Source organism: Nomascus leucogenys, chromosome 23 (assembly GCF_006542625.1).
Source record: "Nomascus leucogenys isolate Asia chromosome 23, Asia_NLE_v1, whole genome shotgun sequence".
Classification (NCBI taxonomy): Eukaryota; Metazoa; Chordata; class Mammalia; order Primates; family Hylobatidae; genus Nomascus; species Nomascus leucogenys.
In genome coordinates this window covers 33458321-33480327 of record NC_044403.1, presented here as the reverse complement: position 1 = coordinate 33480327, position 22007 = coordinate 33458321, and the positions used below count along the sequence as shown (strand labels likewise).

General features: G+C 51.1%; 1 protein-coding gene across 4 annotated transcripts in view; it reads right to left on the bottom strand.

Annotated features, from left to right (window-relative positions):
* ARHGAP39 (Rho GTPase activating protein 39) overlaps nt 1-21610 on the bottom strand; it is a 146204-nt gene extending 124594 nt beyond the window's left edge. For 3 of the 4 annotated variants that reach the window (XR_004028322.1, XM_030804789.1, XM_030804791.1), the window contains exon 1: nt 21426-21610. The gene's annotated coding sequence lies outside the window, so the exon portion shown is untranslated. The remainder of the gene's footprint in view (nt 1-21425) is intronic. The other variant, XM_030804792.1, reaches the window with a different exon arrangement.
* Nucleotides 21611-22007: the final 397 nt, after the last annotated feature.

The following is a 22007-nucleotide window of genomic DNA, read 5'->3' as shown; positions in this document are numbered from 1 at the left end:
GACGCTCCTCACTTCCGAAGCGGGGCGGCGGCCGGGCAGAGGCGCTCCTCACCTCCCAGATGGGGCGGCCAGGCGGAGGCGCTCCTTACATCCCAGACGATGGGCGGCCAGGCAGAGACGCTCCCACCTTCCAGACGGGGTGGCGGCCGGGCAGAGGCTGCAATCCTAGCACCCTGGGAGGCCAAGGCAGGCGGCTGGGAGGCGGAGGCTGCAGCGAGCCAAGACCTCGCCACCGCACTCCAGCCCAGGCAACACCGAGTGAGCGAGACTCCGTCTGCAGTCCCAGCACCTCGGGGGGCCGAGGCGGGTAGACCACTCGAGGTCAGGAGTTGGAGACCAGCCTGGCCAACATGGCAAAACCCCGCCTCCACCAAAAATACAAAAAGCAGCCAGGCGTGGTGGCACACGCCTGCAATCCCAGCCACCCGGCAGGCTGAGGCAGGAGAATCACGGGGGCCCAAGGCAGGGAGGCTGCAGCGAGCCGAGACCATGGCGCTACACTCCAGCCTGGGCAACAGAGGGAGACCGTGAAGAACGAAAGGAAGGAAGGAAGGAAGGGAGGGAGGGAGGCAGGCCAATCAAACTTCCTTTTGTTCACAGTCTGGCAGCATGAAAATGGACTAATACAGTAAACTGGTACTTGAGTGGGGCGTTGCTGAAGATACCTGAAAATGTGGAAACGACTTTGGAACTGGGTGATAGGCAGAGGTTGGAACAGTTTGGAGGGTTCAAAAGAAGACAGGAAAATGTGGGAAAGTCTGGAACCTCCTAGAGACTTGTTGAATGGTTGACAAAAATGCTGATAGTGATATGAATAAGGTCCAGGCTGAGGCGGTCTCAGATGGAGACAAGGAACTTGTTGGGAACTGGAGCAAAGATGACTCTTGTTATGTTTTAGCAAACAGAATGGCACATTTTGCCCCTGCCCTAGAGATCTGTGGAACTTTGAACTTGAGAGAGACGACTTAGGGTATCTGGACAAAGAAATCTCTAAGCAGCAAAGCATTCAAAAGGTAACTTGGGTGCTGTTAAAAGCATTCCACTTTAAAAGGGAAACAGAGCATAAAAGTTCAGAAAATTTGCAGCCTGATGATGCAGTAGAAAAGAAAAACCCATTTTCTGAGGAGAAATTCAAGCCAGCAGCAGAAATTCGCATAAGTAGCAAGGAGCTGAATGTTCACCCCTAAGACCATGGGGAAAATGTCTCCAGGCCATGTCAGAGACCTTCATGGCAGCCCCTGCCATCACAGGTGCAGAGGCCCAGGAGGAAAAAGTAGTTTCGTGGGCCAGGCCCAGGGTCCCTGTGCTATGTGCAGCCTAGGGACTTGGTGTCCTCTGTCCCAGCCTCTCCAATCGTGGCTGAAAGAGACCAACATAAAGCTCAGGCTGTGGCTTCAGAGGGTGGAAGCCCCAGGCCTTGGCAGCTCCCATGTGGTGTTGAGCCTATAGGTGCACAGAAGTCAAGAATTGAGGTTTGGGAACCTCCACCTAGATTTCAGAAGATGTATGGAAATGCCTGGATGCCCAGGCAGAAGTTTGCTGCAGGGATGGAGCCCTCATGGAGAACCTCTGCTAGGGCAGTGCAGAAGGGAAGTGTGGGGTTAGAGTCCCCACTGGGGCATGGCCTAGTGGATCTGTGAGAAGAGGGCCACCATCCTCCTGACCCCAGAATGGTAGATCCACCAATAGCTTGCACCGTGTGCCTGGAAAAGCTGCAGACACTAAATGTCAGCCTGTGAAAGCAGCCAGGAGGGAGGCTATACCCTGCAAAGCCACAGAGGTGGAGCTGTCCAACCATGGGAACCCACCTTTTGAATCAGCATGACCCGGATGTGAGACCTGGGGTCAAAGGAGATCATTTTGAGCTTTAAAATTTGACTGCCCTGCTAGATTCTGAACTTGCAAGGGGCCTGTAACCCCTTTGTTTTGGCCAATTTCTCCCATTTGGAACTGCTGTATTTACCCAATACCTGTACCCCCATTGTATCTTGGAATTAACTCACTTGCTTTTGATTTTACAGGCTCATAGGCAGAAAAGACTTCCCTTGTCTCAAATGAGACTTTGGACTGTGGACTTCTGGGTTAATGCTGAAATGAGCTAAGACTTTGGGGGGCTGTTGGGAAGGCATGATTAGTTTTGAAATGTGAGGACATGAGTTTTGGAGGGGCCAGGGGTGGAATGATATGGTTTAGCTGTGTCCCCACCTAAATCTCAATGTGAATTGTATCTCCCAGAATTCCCATGTGTTGTAGGAGGGACCCAGGGGGAGGTACTTGAATCATGGGATCTGGTCTTTCCTGTGCTATTCTCGTGATAGTGAGTAAGTCTCCCGAGATATAATGGGTTTATGAGGGGCTTCTGCCTTTACTTCTTTCTCATTTTCTCTTGCTGCCGCCATGTAAGAAGCGACCTTCACCTCCTGCCATGATTCTGAGGGCTCCCCAGCCATGTGGAAAGGTAAGTCCAATTAAACTTCTTTTTCTCCCCAGTCTTGGGTATGTCTTTACTAGCAGCTTGAAAATGGACTAATACACATGGCTAAAGGCGATCAGTGCTGGACAACACCGGGAGTGCTCTAGCTCTCACAGCAAGGCCCCAAGACTGTGTTCAAAGCGACTCAAGCAGGCCTCTGCCCACCTCCTGTGAAAAAGAGGAAGAGAAAATGCCTGCTGTGGGAAATGTCCAAGCCCCTCCTCCTTGGTCCTGTCCCTTTGAACCTTTGTAAACTTTGCTCAAAAAATGGTAGAACCTTTGCACTCAAGGCCAAGTTTCTGCTACAGATTAATTTTTCCATAAAACCATTTTGAACCAATCAATTTTAACATTTTGTTTATTCTAAATATAAGAGTTCAGACTCACATTCTATTAAAATTTATCCCCAAAGTGAAAAAGAAACACACAAGGCAGATGCAGCACCCTGATGCTCCAAGCCCACCTGCACCCCCATTGCCTGTCCCCAGGCAGCCTGGATGCCCTCCTGCTCCCACCTCACAGGCTGCCCTCCAGCACTGCAGGCTCACTCTGACCCTCCCTCCAGCCTCTGCACTGGTCATTCCCTCTGCCTGCACTCCTTCCCCCACAAATGGTTTACTTCCTTCACCTGCCCAAATGAAGGGTCCTTGTGACTGAGGCCCACCTGACCCCACCCCCTTCCCAATCTCCAGACCCTCCCTTATCCTGTCTCTGCAGCACTGACACCTACCAACTACTGCAGACGTCACATGTCACGTGTCTGCTTTTCCCTGCCGTGGGAGAACATAAGCTCCAAGAGAGCAGGGGCTTGGCCTGTCCTCCTCCCTGTGATGTCCCGGCACCTGGGACAGCTTCTATGTACACTAAGTCTCAATAAACAAACTGTTTACACCCTAAGGTCATGGAGATGACAGGACAGGAGAAGTGTGACGGTGGTAAGAGGGAAAGTTCAGGAGTCATGGCACCTGGATTTGAATCCTGGCTCTGCCTACTAGTTGTGTGACCCTGGTGGGTCACAGCCCTCTCCAACCTTGATTTCCTCATCTGTGAAACAGGACCAAGAGCACCCACTGCATGCATTGTTCCGAGGCATAAATAAAAACACAGAATGTGTTCAGAGCATAAGCATCAGATTACAGCAACAATGTTAACAGCAATGAAAATGGGCAACATTTATCTTCAAAACATTTTTCCTAGACTTTATGGAGAGTGATGGCTTCTTCTGACAAGGCAACGTTCAAACCACTGGGCGAGCTGAAAATGCCAATATGTGCTTCATGGAATTGTGTTCACAGCCTTTTTTTTTTAACCTCCATTCAGGACTCAAAAAAGCTAGTGAATTCTTGGTCCCCTAAAAACTGGCACACTAGAGGATGGAATAGAAGTTATATATATATTTGTTTCCTCCCCATTTTTTCAGAAAGGAAATTTTAAGGCCAGGTGCAGTGGCTTACACCTGTAGTCCCCACACTTTGGGAGGCTGAGGCAGAAGGACTGCTTGAGCCCAGGAGTTTGAGACCTGCCTGGACAACATGGCAAAATCCTGTCTCTACAAAAATACAAAAATTAGCTGAGCACAGTGGCATGCACCTGTAGTTCTAGCTACTCAGGAGGCTGAGGTGGGAGGAGAGCTTGAGCCCAGGAGGTTGAGGCTGCAGTGAGTCAAAATCACGCCACTGCACTCCATCATGGGTGGTGACAGAGTGAGACTGTCTCAAAACAAAACAAAAAATAAAAACCAATACTTAGCAGGATCAGGAAGTATTTTTAGAAGACTCATTAGCAACGAAAAACTCTGAAAATAAGGTTAAGAAAACAATTCCATTTAGAATGACATCAGAAAGAGTAAAATATTTAGGAATCAATTTAACAAAAGAAATGCACTTATATACTGAAAACTACAAAACATTGTTGAAAGAAATTAAAGAAGTCCTAAATAAATGGTAAGACATCCCATGTTCATGGAATGAAAGACAACATTAGTAAGATGGCAGAACACTCCACACTGATCAACAGAATTTAATAGATCCTTATCAAAGTCAGGCTTGCTGCAAACAAAACAAAACAAAACAAAAAACAAGCTTGCCTTTTTGAGGAAACTGACAGGCTGAAGTTCACACGGAAATTCAAGGGACCCACCAGGATAGCCAAAACAATCTTGAAAAAGAACAAAATGGGATATACCTTCTGACTTGAAACTTCTCACAAAGCTACCATAATTAAGACAGTGCGGCATGGGCATGAGGACAGACACACAGGACAACAACACAGAGTTGAGTTCAGAAATAAACCCTCAAATTTATGATCAAGTAATTTTTGACAAAGGTGCCAAGACATTTCAATGACAGAAAGAAAGAACAATCTCTCCTACACATGGTGCCAAGCGGCCATGTTAAAAAAGCAAAGCAGGACCTTACCTCACACATGAACAAAATTAACTCAAAATGGATCAAACACCTAAATGTATATCAAAATGACATAAAGTAATGTATAAAAATAGAAATGTAAGCCAGGCACAGTGGCTCATGCCGATAATCCCAACACTTTGGGAGGGTGAGGTGGGACGGTTGCTTGAGGCCAGGAGTTCGAGATCAGCCTGGGCAACATAGTAAGACTCTAAGAAAAAAAAATTTTAAAAATATATAGAAATGTACAGGTAAGTCCAAAACTATAAAACTTAGAAGAAAACACATGAGTAAATCTTTTTTTTTTTTTTAATTTGAGACAGGGTCTTGCTCTGTCACCCTGGCTGGAGTACAGTGGGGCTTCCACAGCTGATGCAGCATCAAACTTCTGGATTCACGCAATCCTCCTGCCTCAGCTTCCCAAGGAGCTAAGGCTACAGGTGTGCACCATACCTGGCTAATTCTATTTTTTGTAGAGATGGGGTCTCGCTATGCTGCCCAGGCTGGTCTTGAACTCCTGGCCTCAAGTGATCCTCCCATCTAGGCCTCACAAAGTGCTGGGAATACAGGCACAAGCCACTGCACCTGAGCAGGAATATTTTTTTTTTTTTTTTTTAAACACAGTGTCACTCTGTCGCCCAGGCTGGAGTGCAGTGGTGCAATCTCGACTCACTGCAAACTCCGCCTCCCAGGTTCAAGTGATTCTCCTGCCTCACCCTCCTGAGTATCTGGGACTATAGGTGTGTGCCACCATACTGGGCTAATTTTTGCATTTTTTAGTAGAGACAGGGTTTTACCATATTGGTCAGGCTGGTCTCGAACTCCTGACCTCATGATCCGCCCACCTTGGCCTCCCAAAGTGCTGGGATTACAGGCGTGAGCCACCATGCCCAGCCAGGAGTAAATCTTTATGATGTTGGGTTAAGCAATGATTTCTTAGCTATAATATCAAAGTACAAGCAGCAACAAAAACAACAACAACAATTATTTCTATCAAAATTAACTTTTGTGCTTCAAATGATACCATCAAGAAAGAAAAATTCCGGCCAGGCGTGGTGGCTCACGCCTGTAATCCCAGCACTTTTGGGGGCTGAGGCGGGCAGATCACGAGGTCAGGAGATTTTAAACCATCCTGGCTAACACAGTGAAACCCTGTCTCTACTAAAAATTAGCCAGGCATGGTGGCGGGCGCCTGTAGTCCCAGCTACTCGGGAGGCTGAGGCAGGAGAATGGTGTGAACCCAGGAGATGGAGCTTGCAGTGAACCAAGATCATGCCACTGCACTCCAGCCTGGATGATAGAGCGAGACTCTGTCTCAAAAATATATAAAAAAGAAAAGAAACATAAAAATTCCAAGGCCTTATGTACTGCAAAAAAATAAAGAAAAAAAGAAAAAAATAACCCACAGAATGGAAGAACACGTTTGTAAATTGCATATATCTGATCCGGCACTTGTATACAGAATATATAAAAAATGCATAACTCAGTCATAAAGGATAAGTAGCCCATCTAAAAATGGGCAAAGGATATGAATAGACATTTTTGCAAAGATGACGGACAAATGGTCAACAAACACAAGAAAAGATGTTCCACATCATTAGCCACTGGGGAAATACAAATAAAAATCACTGAGATAACAGGTCTACCCTGGAGTCATACTCTAATTTTTTCTATTTTCCTCCCTTTCTGATCCTTTATCCCACTTTCTTTTTCTTCCTCTTCCTTCTCCCTCTTCTTTGTCAAATAGAGGATTGAGTTATTATCACTGATCCACATAAAGTCCCTCTCTACCTTATTTTAACTCCCATCCCCCATTTCTATTCCCCGACTTCCCATGTGTAACCTTCCTAATATGTTTGATACGCATCTTTTTGTTTGTATGTATTTTTAGAAAATGTTTATTGTTTTTTGTGTGCAAAAAAATTAATAAAAATAAATAAATAAATAAAAAAGAAGAAGAAGAAAATACAAATTAACACCATTAAAAACAAAAAAAATTTTCAAACTTACTGAAAATTTGCAAAAATAAAAATAGTATGTAGGACTCTCAAAAAAAAAAAAAAAATCACTGAGATGTCACTTCACATCCACTGAGATGGCTTTAATCAGAAGGATGAACAATCACAAGTATTGTCAAGGATGTGGAAACATTAGAACCTTATGCATCGCTGTGCGAACGTAGAACGGGGCAGCTGCTTTGGAAAACAGTTTGGCATTTCCTCAAAAGTAAACATAGAATTACCATATGACCCAGCAGCAACACAAATATTCGTAATAGTCAAATGTGGAAACAACTCAAATGCCCAGCAATGGATGAAAGTCTAAAGGAAACGAGGTTGACCCGTACAACGGAACGTCCCTCAGCAATAAAAAGCAACAGAGCTCGGACGCATGCTAGAGCGTACCGGGAAGCAGGATCAGCACCCAGGACCAGGCGGCTGTGCTGGGGTTCACCACACCGCTCCCATCATCCTCTCCACCGAGCCATCGAGCCTCTGAATCCTACACCTCTGCCATCTCCCCTCAGCCTCAGCCCCACTGTCATTCACCTGAACCACAGGTGGCTCAACCATTTCTGTATTTCCTGTCAGTCTCCTTGATGTGCTCCTGACACAAAAGCCTGGGTGAGGCTTCAAGACTATTTTGGGTGGGCCCTTGGTGCAGTCTGGCTGGCTGCCTCACTTGTCCTGCCTCCCGCCCTGCTCCAGGCTCCCTGGGCTCCTGCCATCCAGACCTGCTACCCCAGGGCTGCCACATGAGCTGAGCCCCACTATCTTCTCCTGCAGGCCCCAGAATCAGTCTCCCTCCTGGAGGCTTGCCCTGAGCTCCTCATCTAAGTGAAGCATGCTAGATTTGCTCTCACAGCTTCATTCCCGTCCTTTAGACCACACACCGCAGTTGCCCACTGTGTGTATCTGTTCCCTGCACTAGAGTCTGAGCTTCAAGAGACAAATGCTTTACCCCTGCACTGCCAGCCCCCAGCACCACTGACTGGCACTCAGTTATCCATGGAATGGATGACCAGAAAGGCATGACCACCCAATCCAGCTCTGACGACGCTGCCTGGTGCTGCTCCCTCCTCCCACACCAGAGACCCCCACCACACACATGTGCTCACACTCAGGACACGCAGTGCTGCCAAGCCTCAGGGCCGCCAAGCTTCTCCCAATACCCAACCAGAGCCCTTCACATACCAAGCACATGCTAATTAATTCCAGTTTGTAAATCCTAATGTCAGTTCTCTCTGTGGAATGTGATTCCAGCACATGCTGTAAACGAGGGTCTCAGGGACGTCACAGCACTACCCCTCCCAGATGTAGGAATTTCCACAGCATGGCTGAATTCTGAATAGAAAATAAAAGGTCAACACAGCCGCGATTAAATAGAAACACAGCACCTAGAGTTTCAGAGGCTGCTCCCCTTTATCAGCCACACATGCAGCAGGCAGGCAGATGCTGGGAAAACTTACACTGCAGAGGCTTCAGCACAGCCCTGAGTGCCAGGAGGAACATGGGGGCCACCACTGTCATCCCAGGGAATGCTTGAAGGGACTGTAACAGAAAACCACTAGGAGTATCTCAAGGCTAACAGTAAATTCAACCCATGAAGGAAGCATCAGCCACTCTGTCTGGATAGTGTTGGGGCCTCTAGTAGTTTAAAGTAATAATCAAGAGAAAAAGCAGAAAAGATGAAAGTAGCATGGCAAGAAAGGAAAATAGACTCAAACACTGTTGGCCAGACAAGGGGTTCTGGACCCTGTGTCCAGCACCCTGGCTGCCAGGAGCTGGGGAGACACTGGTGCTCCCATAACTCACATCTGTCTACACCGCCATCAACTGTGCTCTGTGTGCGATGTCTTAGACCAGCCTGCAAGAGGCTGGTTCATCAGCCTCTTAGTGTTGAAATTAATTTTTAAAACTCCTATTATACACAAATAACAGTAATTTACAGAACCCACTGAGACTCAGCCATTCTTCAGCTTCACAACAACCTTGAACAAATAAGCAGGACAAGCATCTTATCTGCAGATGAGAGCTCGAGTGCTTAACTGACTTATCTGTGCTCAATCACACAGGCAGCGATTCAGTCAATGTTTAACTCAAGTCTTCTGCACGGAGACCAGTGTAGCATCTGCTACCACCTGAAATTTGACACTGATCAGGGGCCAGGCACAGTGGTTCATGTAATCCTAGCACTTTGGGAGGCAGAAGTAGGAGGATCACTTGAGACCAAGAGTTCGAAACTAGCCTGGGTAACATGGTGAAATCCTGTCTTTACAAAGATTACAAAAATTAGCTGGGCATGGTGACATGCACCTATTGTTCCAGCTACTTGGGAGGCTGAGGCAGGAGGATCGCTTGAGCCCAGGACGTCAAAGATACAGTGAGCAGAGATCATGCCACTGCCCCCTAGCCTGGGTGATAGATCGAGAACCTGTCTCAAAAAAAAAAAAAAAAAGAGGAAGAAAGAAAAGAAACTGATCAGGGACTTATCGCCTTGCCAAAGCCCCCAGGAACACACCTGCACCACGGCCCTCTGTGGGCATGCAGCCTTCTGAGTCTCACCTTGCAATGTTCTCTTCAGAAAAATCCTAGTCACTCCTGTTTTTAACAGCTTCACTGAGAGAGAATTCACATTACATACAATTCACCCAACTAAAGTATATGATTTTAGGTTATTTTTAGTATATTCACAGATATGTGCAACCTTCACCACAGTCAATTTTAGAGTATTTTCATTATGCTAAAAGAAATTCCATACCTCTTGGCTGTCATCCCCCAGCCCTTGGCAACCACTAATCTACTTTCTATCTCTACAGATTCACTTCTTCTGGACACTTCACATAAACGGAATTGTCATGAGATCCTTGGGGTGTCGCTTCACCAGCCGGAAACCGCTGTGGCCAGTGGCGCCTTCTGCCTGAGTACTGCTCATGCCCACTGGGATCGTTCCGCCCACTCAGCCTGGCAGGCTGCGCTCAGCTCGCACTACTGGCCCAGATCCCACACCTGCCAAGTGCAAGCCAGGCGCAAAGTGGCAAGGGGTGTGTGGGCAAGCAAGTGCAGGGTCAGGCCACCGTGCACAGCCAGGAATGCCGGCTGCAGCAGGGCAGGCTGCTCCAGGTGCCAGCTCTGTGTGAGGCTGTGGCTTGACCAGATGTACTGCACATGGCTTCCACTGTGGGCACCTGCATCTAGATGAGGGGAATGCTGTGGAATCCAGAAGCTTGGAGATGCCGGGAACCACAGGACCCCAAAGAGAGTGTCACAGCCGTGGCTCGAGGAGATCCTAGGTCTGGGCTCCCCAAAGTGCTGCAGCTCTTCTCCCCTTTTCATTACTTGCAATGTGGTGAGTGGTAGGGGGCGGTGGTCGGGGGGAGTGTGTGTTTCAGCCCTGTTTGTGTTGCAGCTCATTTAGTCCCGCCATTCAGCAGGTCCCAAGTTCTTGTCACATGTCCAGGAGGAATGAGGTACGTGAACAACTGGAGGGTGAGCGAGGTGGAGCAGAGCTTCACTGTACAACAGAGCAGCCCTCAGGAGACCCACGGTGGGTGGCTCCTCTCCACACACAGTGGGCGGCTCCTCTCCACACACAGTGGGCGGCTCCTCTCCACATACGGGTTGTCCCGACGACTGTCCAGTTCCTCGGACTGGTTAGCTCCTACCCTATCTGCAGGCAGGCTGTCCTGCTGTTTGCCTGAGTCTGGCTGAGTCCAGGGTTTTTATGGGCTTCAGAGGGGAGAAAGTATGTGCTGACTGGTTCATGGGTGGCCGTGGACAGGCCCAGAAGAAGCACCATAAACTCTTACTCTGGTCCATGGAACTGGCAGCCCAGCCCCCACGCTTCAGGCTGTCCCTGACTTGAACATGGGGCTTCACCAGGGACCTACCCCTTTCCACCCAGGAGCCTGTCTGCCTCCTGCTGCCATCAACCTGCCGTCCATGGTGCCCGGGCTATTCCTGCTGAGGGGCTCCTGCAGGCCTGCGCCAAGCTGCCCTCAGCCCCTCCTCGGGCTCCCTCCTGTGCTCGCTCATTGGCACCCAAAGTCCGAAGGCGGCCGAGAAGGCAGGGGGCTGGCATGTCAGTTTTGCCCCAAGTGTATGCACACCTGGCCAGGTTGCAACGGTGCCTGGGCTCAGCCTCAACTTTGTTCCAAAACTGACGTGGGCACCAGGAGCAGGGAAAGGCCAGGCAGCGGGAGCAGGCTGGCCTGCTTCTGAGTCTGCAGGGGAAGGGGGGCTTCCTGAGTCCTCAAGAGAGCAGGGATGTCTGGGTCCACAGCCACAGCTGGGCAGCTGCAGCTGTGCCCAGGAGGGCCAGGCTCCCACCCCTCCAACTTGTAAGGGCGTGCGGCTCCTGCCTGTTCCCAGTTCCCACCAGCTCCGTGGACCATGCAGCCCCAAGCCTCCCCAACTGCAGCCAGCATTGTGGCAGCAGCCACTCCAGACAAGCCACCAATGCCATTAGAATCATACAGTATGTTTCCAGCTTCTTTCACTTAGCTTTTTTTTTTTTTTTTTGAGACAGAGTCTCACTCTGTCACCAGGCTAGAGTGCAGTGGCACGATCTCGGCTAACTGCAACCTCTGCCTCCCGGTACACCAGTACACCACTGTGTCCAGAATTGGTGGGTTCTTGGTCTTGCTGACTTCAAGAATGAAGCCGCGGACCCTCACGGTGAGTGTTACCGTTCTTAAAGATGGTGTGTCCGGAGTTTGTTCCTTCTGGTGGTTCGTGGTCTTGCTGACTTCAGGAGTGAAGCTGCAGACCTTTGTGGTTAGTGTTACAGCTCTTAAAGGCAGTGCATCTGGAGTTGTTCGTTCCTTCCGGTGGGTTTGTGGTCTTGCTGGCTTCACGAGTAAAGCTGCAGACCTTCGTGGTGAGTGTTACGGTTCATAAAGGTAGTGTGTCCAGAGTTGTTTCTTCCTCCCGTCAGTTGTTCTTCCCTCCCAGTGGGTTCTGGGTCTTGCTGGCTTCAGGAGCGAAGCTGCAGACCTTTGCGGTGAGTGTTACAGCTCATAAAGGCGGCGCAGACCCAAAGAGTGAGCACCAGCAAGATTCAGCGCAAAGAGCGAAAGAACAAAGCTTCCACAGCATGGAAGGGGACCCCAGCCCGTTGCCGCTGCTGGCTTGGGTGGCCTGCTTTTATTCCCTTATCTGGCTCCACCCACGTCCTACTGATTGGTCCATTTTACAGAGAGCTGATTGGCCCATTTTACAGAGAGCTGATTGGTCCGTTTTGACAGGGTGCTGATTAGTGTGTTTACAAACCTTCAGCTAAACACAGAGTGCTGATTGGTGCATTTACAATACTTTAGCTAGACACAAAAGTTCTCCAAGTCCCCACTAGATTAGCTAGACACAGAGCACTGATTGGTGCGTTTACAAACCTTGAGCTAGACACTGGGTGCTGATTGGTGCATTTACAAGCCTTTAGCTAGACAGAAAAGTTCTCCAAGTCCCCACCCGACCCAGAAGCCCAGCTGGCTTCACCTCCCAATGGTGGGACTTTGCGACACCTAGCCCGGGCACTCCGGTAGCCCAGAGGGAGCTCATCACTGATTAAGCTCAGCAGGCGCCAGCCACAGCCTCGGCTCCTGCCCACGCCTCTCCCTCCGCTCACCTCCCGGTGAGCAGAGGGAGCCGGCTCTGGCCTCGACCAGCCCCAAAGAGAGGCCCCCACAGCACAGCGGTGGGCTGAAGGGCTCCTCGAGTGTGGCCAGAGTGGACGCCAAGGAGGCGCCAAGAGCGAGCGAGGGCTGCTAGCACGTTGTCACCTCTCACCTCCACGCCCAGCTAATTTTTGTATTTTTAGTATAGACAAGGTTTCACCATGTTGGTCAGGATGGTCTCGATCTCTTGACCTCATGATCTGCCCGCCTCGGCCTCCCAAAGTGCTGGGATTAGTGGCTTGAGCCACCGCGCCTGGCCTGCATATTTTTAAGGTTCACACACGTTATAACATGAATCAGTAACTCACTTCCTTTTATTGCCAAACAATACTCCATTGCAGGCATGCACCACATTGTGTTTATCCATTCATCCGTTGATGGACATTTGGGTTGTTTCCACTTTCTGGCTGCTGTGAACACTCATGGACAAGTTTCTGCGTGGACGTGTATATTTCCAGTCACTCAACCAAAAGAACACACAAAAGGTGAACCAGTTTCCAACTGAGACACTCATTTAATTTGACCTACTATATTATTTAAAATAAAGAGAGATGAGATAATTAGGAGAAATAAATGACCAAAGGAAGTGCAGAAATAAAGACACTAAGAGACTAGAGCAAACCCTGATATGACTGAATAAATGGTTATTGAAGAAAGAGATGCTATTTCTAGAATGGGTCCCACAGGTACATTTGCAAAACACCGTGCCTATAGCGTTGCTCATAACTGCACGAAAATTCCACAGCACCTCCATACAGCCGAATACAGTGCAGTCATGGAAAGAAGGTACTGGAAAATGCACTGATATGGAAAGATCTCTCAAACCTAGTTGAAAAAGGCAAGGTTCAGAAACTTTTTAAAAAGAAAAGGGTAAGGAAAAAAAAGAATAGATACACTTGTTTGCTTGCAAAGTTACAAAGTATCTCTCGAAGGATACATAAGAAGCTGGTCCAGCAAAGCTTCCAGGGGAACCAGGTTCCAGGGTAGAGACTAGGAGGCTTCACTGAGCTCCCTTTGTACTTCTGAACCATGTATATTATCTGCTCAAAAATAGTAATAAACAAAATTGAAACTTTCTAGAAAGCAAAAATAAAGAGAATCTGTGAGAATCAAGACATTTATACTTAGGAAAGCAAGTTACAAGAGAGGCCCAGGAAGCTGGAAGCAGCCGATGTGGGAAATGTGTCAAGGAGTCCCTCCCGCTGCTGGGCCAGCCATTCTCTGAGGGCAACTCCCCATCCTAAACCCAATCATCTTTACTGAAGCCAGTGCTCAAAGAAAATGTTGCAATCTGCAGCAAGACATTCAGAACACAAACAGCCAGGTGCCATGGCTCATGTCAACAATCCTGGCACTTTGGGAGGCCAAGGTGGGAGGATCACTTGAGCCCAGGAGATGGAGGCTGCAATGAGCTGTGATCATACCACTGCACTCCAGCCTGGGCAACCCACCCTGACTCACTCTCTAAAAAAAAAAAAAAGAAAATACAAATGTATCTGTTGCCCTCAAGGACTTCCCAGTCCAGAGGGGAGAAAATATTATGTGATTGTGCAGTGACCAAAAGCACCATCTAGAGCACTACGAGAAGGGGTGGAGCACCTGAGGACAAGGCAGGGATCCAGGAGGCGCTCCCTCGGACGTTACCTGAGTCTGAGTCAAAGGGCTGAAGGAACCAGTGAGCTTGGCTTAGTTTTGGAAGGAGGGATGCCAAGAAAGGCTTGGCCCACAACCACGTGGCAGTTTTTCTGGAGAGCAGAGTAGGCTGGGGTCATGCAACACTGTGGAGCATGGTCCAGGAGGCACTGGGGAGCCAGGGAGGAGAGCCAGGCAGCAGAGTCACTCGCCTAGACGCTCTGAGCCTGGCGCCATCCTGTGCACTGTAGGATTTCAACAGCATCCCTGGCCTCCACAAATCCTTGGCCATCCCCTCCTAGTTGGGACAACCAAAAATGTCTCCAAATATTGTCAAATGTGGCAGCGGGGTGGGGAGTGGTGTCAGAATCACCCCTGGGGAGACCACTGCCCTGTGTATATCATCTGAGCAGCTATGTGGCAGAGACAGGAGAGCGGCTCAAGGCTGGGGCAAGGGAGCCCCAGGAGGCACAGCCTAGTGCAGGAGGGACATGGCGCAGGTCCCGCTCAGGCAAGGGTTCTGATCACCGTTCAGGGGGAGCTAGCAACAGGACCTGGAGCCGTACCGCACGGCAGCTGAGAGGAGGACCCAGCATGCCAAACTTCTAGGTGGTGACCAAGCAGATGGAGGTCCCAAAGCCCCAAAGGGTTGAGGCCAGAAGTGAATGTGGGTGCTGAGTCTGAGCCGCCTCAGGGGCTCTTGCACATGGTGGCCAGCTCCAGTGTCCAGCGTCTGAGGCTGAGGGGAGACGTCCAGCTGCACCTTCAGTCATGGTGAGATGGCCCAGACAGCAGGCGCGGGCTCCTTAGCTCTCTTCGGCACAGCGTCCGAGCAGGGGCTCACCCTTCCCCATAAGAAGGCTGTGCGTCACACCCTGCTTCGGTCCGTGGACCCTGAGACGCCAGTCCAGGATGGTGCTGGAAAAGACGCTAGGTTTGCCACTCTCTTGCCATAAAAACAGCATGTGCCACATAAGGCCTGGTCCTGGGTCTGGAAATGAAGACTCTTGGAAAAGAGTCACAAGCAAATGAAACGCGGGCAGGAATCAGCCTCTGCTGCTGTGAGCGCTGCAGTGCTGGAGTTGCTACTGCACCTCGCCCTGGAGAAAGCCGTCCAGTAAACTCCCGGATGTGGACTTCTTCCTTCACCAACCCATCCTACAGGGCATTGCCAATTCAATCTCCCTAAACCATTAATCAGGACATCCCCTGCTCACAAAGCTGCCTGCGGTGGCTCCCTGTTAGCTGGAAAATTAAAATCTACGCCGGGCGTGGTGTCTCATACCTGTAATCCCAGCACATCGGGAGGCCGAGGCGGGCGGATCACGAGGTCAGGAGATCGAGACCATCCTGGCTAACACGGTGAAACCCCATCTCTACTAAAAATACAAAAAAATTAGCTGGGCGTGGTGGCAGGCGCCTGTAGACCCAGCTACTCGGGAGGCTGAGGCAGGAGAATGGCGTGAACCCTGGGGGACGGAGCTTGCAGTGAGCCGAGATCGTGCCACTGCACTCCAGCCTGGACGACAGAACAAGACTCTGTCTCAAAAACAAAAAGAAAATTAAAATCTAAAGCGTTTAACTGGAATTCAAAGACCTTCTCATTATGACCCTTATCTCCCATTATTCCTTACACAACCTTTAAACCGCTAGAAACCACACATAACCAACCTTCTCACCTTTGCTCCCAAAATGTGAAAATACTTCTGTCTGCAGTGCTGTGTCCCTACTCTTCGCTCTTCACATCCCACTGAGTACGGTCCAGCTAGAAGACCACCTCGTCTTGAAGCCTCCCTTCACTGCTGCAGCCCCCTGCAATTATCTCCCCTTTAAACTTCTAAAGCAAACTTTCCTGTAAATGGGCCAGATAACAAGGGTTTAGGCTTTGTGGGCCACACAGCCTCTACACAAGGAGTCAGTTCAGCCAGAGCAGCCATGGACAATACAGAAATAAACAGGTGCGGCTGTTGAATAAAACCTCATTTACAAAAACAGGCAGAGGAGTCTGCCAGTGGGGCTGTAGTGTACTGACCCCTGGTCTGGAGCACTGGTTAGGCCTTTAATCACAGAAGGACTCATATCTATAGCAGATTTTTTTCTTTTTAAGCTCCCTGAAAGCATGTCTGTGGCACTACAATGTAAGTACAACTGAGCATAAATTAGATGTTCGATTTTAAAACTACAAAACAATACTTGGAAAACACTTGCAAAAAAAATTGAAAAAAATATTATTAATGCTAAATATTATGATTTTCCCACAGAAATCCAAAAACTCAAAAGAAAAGGAGGGGAAAGCCACACCAAATGTTGCACCAAGAAAAATTCCACCCAATGGATCATAATAGCGGCCACTAATCTCTTTTCACAATACACCAACTGTGTCAAAGACTGGTACGAGTTTCATACAAGATTATCAATGGAGGGGGGTGCTATTTCATGTTAACAAAACTCACAGATGTATGATAATAAAATTACTTTGTCACCATCACATTTCAGGGGGTTAGCAGGATGGCAGGCACCAGTGACCAACACGAGTTTTAGGGAAGACTACCCCTGCAAAATCCTGGTCTCACGTGTCTTGATACCAAACACAGCAGAAGTGGCAGAGGAGCTGGCGTGCAGACCAGCTGAGGAGGAGGACCACAGCAGGTGGAAACGGTGTAGCCAGGGCATGGAAGTCAGGGTCAGACTCAATCTCAGGGCACAGCGAAGACTTGTCAGATAAACTTGGGAACAAGTCTAAGTGGCAGATGAAAGACACAACGAGGCAAGCACAGTGGCAGCAGAGACAGCCAGTGTCAGAGGGTAAGGATTTCACTTGCTGAAGCAAGAAAGGTAACGAGAAGGGACAGGAGATAGGCCAGGCAGGGTAGTCCAGCTCTGCGAGGCAGTCTGTCCAGCTCTACAAGGGAGTCTGCTCCACAAGCTGAACACCAGAGTCTGCTCTTTTGAGCCATGCCTTGTGGTGTCTTTACAGGCCACCTGCAAAGCTAAGTGTGAGACGGATCGCATAAAGTCTATGACGCAAGACCGTGAATCAGCAAAGAGGCACAGCAGAGGGGCTTACGGACTTTGCTAGTAGAAGTAGGTGTCTCAATATAAGAGCATGTTTCTGCCGGGCGCGGTGGCTCACGCTTGTAATCCCAGCACTTCGGGAGGCGGAGGCGGGCGGATCATGAGGTCAGGAGATCGAGACCATCCTAGCTAACACAGTGAAACCCCGTCTCTACTAAAAATACAAAAAAATTAGCTGGGCGTGGTGGCGGGCGCCTGTAGTCCCAGCTACTCGGGAGGCTGAGGCAGGAGAATGGCGTGAACCCTGGGGGGCGGAGCCTGCAGTGAGCCGAGATGGTGCCACTGCACTCCAGCCTGGGCGACAGCGAGATTCCGTCTCAAAAAAAAAAAAATATTTCATGGACTTTTTTTCAACAGCACCAAAGAAGCCGGTACAAGCCTACCAGGAGGCTGCATTCTCTGGACTACTGTTGATAAATTGTTCAAGGACATGCTAACTCCCCACGTAGTATGCAGCTTCCACAGCCCATCCCAGCAGAGAGTTAGGAGACAAAGCTGGGACAGGCATTTAAAAATCTATTTTAGGCTATTTGTGTTACCACTATCTAAACATTAAATATTCTCACCTTAAATGTCACCAATCTCAAAACAGTCTACTAAAGGTGGAAGGGTTTTCCCTAATCTTTGTGTCACACAATATAAAGGTGATGAGATGCGATTTTCTAAGGTAAAGCTAAGATACAGAGGGAAGAGGTGACCAGACTTGAAGAGGACCATATCCTTGAGAAATATGGGAAATCTTTCCACTATGTTCTGAAGCAAGTTAAATCTTACTTCTCGGCCGGGCGCGGTGGCTCACACCTGTAATTCAAGCACTTTGGGAGGCCGAGGCGGGTGGATCACGAGGTCAGGAGATCGAGACCATCCTGGCTAATACAGTGAAACCCCGTCTCTACTAAAAATACAAAAAAATTAGCCGGGCATGGTGGCGGGTGCCTGTAGTCCCAGCTACTTGGGAGGCTGAGGCAGGAGAATGGCATGAACCCGGGAGGTGGAGCTTACAGCGAGCCGAGATCTCACCACTGCACTCCAGCCTGGGCGACAGAACAAGACTCCATCTAAAAAAAAAAAAAATCTTACTTCTCACAACAGCTTAGCAGGCAGAATGTTACACTGCTGGTGATTCCACCTTCTCACTTTCTGTTATGTCCTCCCTGTCACTTAATGTTTATTTTAATAAATCACCTTTTCTGTTGCAAGAATAATACTGAGAAGTATAACAACAATGGTAGGCTGGGCACAGTGGCTCATGCCTGTAATCCCAATACTTTGGCAAGCCAAGGCCAGTGGATCAGTTGAGCTCAGGAGTTTGAGACCAGTCTGGGTGACATGGCAAAACCCATCCCTACAAACAAAACCAAACAAAAAAATTAGCCAGGTGTGATGACACACACCTGTAGTCCCAGCTACTTGGGAAGCTAAGGTGGGAGGATGCCTTGAGCCCAGGAGATCGAGGCTGCAGTGAGCCATGATTGCACCACTGCACTCCAGCCTGGCCAGCAGAGTGAGACTCTGTCTCAAAAACAAGCAAAAACTGGCTGGGCGCGGTGGCTCACGCCTGTAATCCCAGCACTTTGGGAGGCCGAGGCCAGCAGATCACAAGGTCAGGAGATCAAGACCATCCTGGCTAACATGGTGAAACCCCGTCTCTACTAAAAATACAAAAAATTAGCCAGGCGTGGTGGCGGGAGCCTGTAGTCCCAGCTACTCGGGAGGCTGAGGCAGGAGAATGGCGTGAACCCAGGAGGCAGAGCTTGCAGAGAGCTGAGATTGTGCCACTGCACTGCAGCCTGGGCGACAGAGCGAGACTCTGTCTCAAAAAATAAAAATAAAAATAAAATAAAATAAAATATTCTTTTTTTTTTTGAGACAGAGTTTTGCTCTGTCGCCCAGACTGGAGTGCAGTGGCACAATCTCAGCTCACTGCAAGCTCCGCCTCCTGGGTTCAAGCGATTCTCTGTCTCAGCCTCCCGAGTAGCTGGGACTACAAGTGTGAGCCACCACACCCGGCTAATTTTTGTATTTTTAGTAGAGACGGGGTTTCACCATGTTGGTCAGGCTGATCTTGAACTCCTGACCTCAAGCGATCTGCTCTCCCCTGCTTCCCAAAGTGCTGGCATTACAGGCGTGGGCCACCGCACCTGGCCATTTTTCTCTAAGAACGTCTTAAAACAATCACATAATAATTCATCTAAGTATGTGAGGCTTGCTTCTCTTTTACCTTTATAAACGTGTTCATCCAAACCTCAGCTTTCTTGTGTGAGAAACCAGCGCCACAGTTTACATTACATTGGCAGTGCTGGGGAACCTAAGACCCACTGACCCAGCACATGCACCCTGGAAGCACCAGATCTTGGCAGAAATAACAATTCCTAACTTTCTAAAACACAATGTGCCAGGAACAAAGTGTTTCACAAGTCTTAATTCACTGAGTCCTCACAACAACCCTATGAGGCCAATATTATTAGTGTTCCCATTTTACAGACGAGAAGCCAAAGGCACAGAGACCTTGCCGAAAACCACAAAGCCAGTAAACAGAAGAGTCGCGACTCAAGAGGCGGGGGCAGCCTGGCTCCAGAACCCGCCCTCCTGTCCACTCTGCTCCCCTGCCTCTCAGCAAGACAGCTGGCTAGACCAAGTGCAGGGAGCGAGGCGCCACCCCCATTCATTCACTCCAAGCATTTATGGCTACAGAGCCTGTGCCCAGGGTGGTTTATGGAATGAGTCTCCTCGATTTACAGCCACACTTCCTATCAAATCGCCTTTCCCTCCCCCGGCGCGAGAAGCGCACCTTGCCCCTTGTGGATCGGGCGCCGCGGACGGAACCACCTGCTGTCTATAGAGGGCACCTAGGACGCAGCGTCCAATTCCCCTCACTGGCTTCAAAAGACAAATCTCCGTATTGTTGCACCAGGAGGCACGAGAAGCCTCACCACTGTAGGTTTTTCAGCAGAGGTCACTAGAGGTCTGGTTAAACCCATACAGCACTGAGGGGGAGGGGGCCCGGCTGCGTTTCCGAAGCTGCGCAGCGCCCACAGCAGCTGCTGGTGGGAAGCGGCTCGGAACACACCCACAGCTGCCAAGGAGCCGGCTGCACGTTTTAAAATAAAAAACGTCCTGGGCCCCAAAATGCACAGCCTGCCTCGCTCGCGGCCCTGGGCACGGAACGCTGCCTCCACCCACAGCACTCCAGCAACTGGGAAGCAACCGAGGGAATTCCAGCTCGGGGGGCAACTGGGAGGGGAAGGCTCCGAGCGCCGGAGCCCCAGCCCGCGCCTGCCGCAAAGGCGAGGCCGCAGAGCCCACCCGCAGGCGGCCATGACCCCACCTGGAGACGCCCATGCCCGCTCCCTGCGCCCCGGGGACAAAGCCCGAGGCTGCACCGCAGCGCACCACAGCCCTGCACCCGGGCCACCCTTCAGGACGCGGGCACCAGCCCCGACCGGCGGGCACCCACCTTGTCCCCACTCCGACGGCGCCCTGGAATGCGGCCGGCGCCCCGAGTTCAGGCTGGGCACACGTGCACCCACACCCACCACGGGCGGGGTCCCCTCACACCCCCCTCGGGCAGGGGCACACTCACACTCACCTAGGGCCGGGCACACTCACACCCCCCTCGGGAAGGAGCACACTCACACCCACCTAGGGCCCGGCACACTCACACCCCCCTGGGGCCGGGCACACCCACACTCCCCTCGGGCAAGGCACACTTATACCCACCGTGGACAGGGGCACACTCACACTCACTCTGGACAGGGGCACACCCACACCCACATTGGGGCCGGGCACACTCACACCCACCTAGGGCAGGGACACAACCCACCCTGGACAGGTTACAGTCACACCCACTTCGGGCCGGGCACACGCGCACTCACCCACCCTCACACTCCCAGCCCGGCCCGTCGGCGCGCACCCGGGCCCCGCGCGGCCTTGGCCCCTAGCGCCTCCGCGCCCCCCGCCCGGCCCGGCCCCGCACACCCACGCCCCCTCCCTCCACGGCCCAGTCACAGCCCCTCCCGCCGCTGCAGTCGCCGCGGGCCTGGATTCCTCGCGCTGCCGGGCCTGGAGCCTCCGCCGAGGCTGGGCCAGGACCACGGGGACCGCAGCGCCGGCCCCTCCGCCATCTTCCCGGCCCGCGCCGCCCACCGCCCGCTGCCCGCGCTCTCACCGGCCGGCTGCGCGCGGGCCGCGCCGCCACAGTCCTTCATCCCGGCCCGCGCGACGCGCGTGAGCCGCCCGCCGCTCCCCGGCCTCTCTGCTGCTCCGCCGCGGCTGCCGCGACAGCCCGTGCTGTCGGCGTCCTCCGCCGCCGCCGCCGGCCCAGTGCGCGGCGGCCGCGCGTCCTCCCGTCACCAAGCGCAACCCCCCGCCTCCGGCTCCGCCCCCGCGGCCGTCCCCACCCGCCGCCAGGGGGCACTGCCTCGCGAGGCAGCACAACGCATGCGCTGGCGCGCGGCATGCCGGGAGCCGGAGTCCCGCCGAGGATGCGCGGGGCATGCCGGGAGCCGAAGTCCCGCGGTGGGCGCGCGCGGCATGCTGGGAGCCGCCTGGCCCCGCCCCGCCGCCGCGCCAGAGGCCTCTCGCGCGGACCTACCCTGTGAGTTAGCGGTGTCTTCCCGTGTCTTTTGGTGCAGAGCAGTTACCATCTGACACATCTCGGTGTGGTTTGGTGTAATTTTGCCCTCTCAAACCACGTTGGGCTTCCCGAGCCTGAGATTTCACTTTTCTTCGACTCTGGAAATGCAGCCAT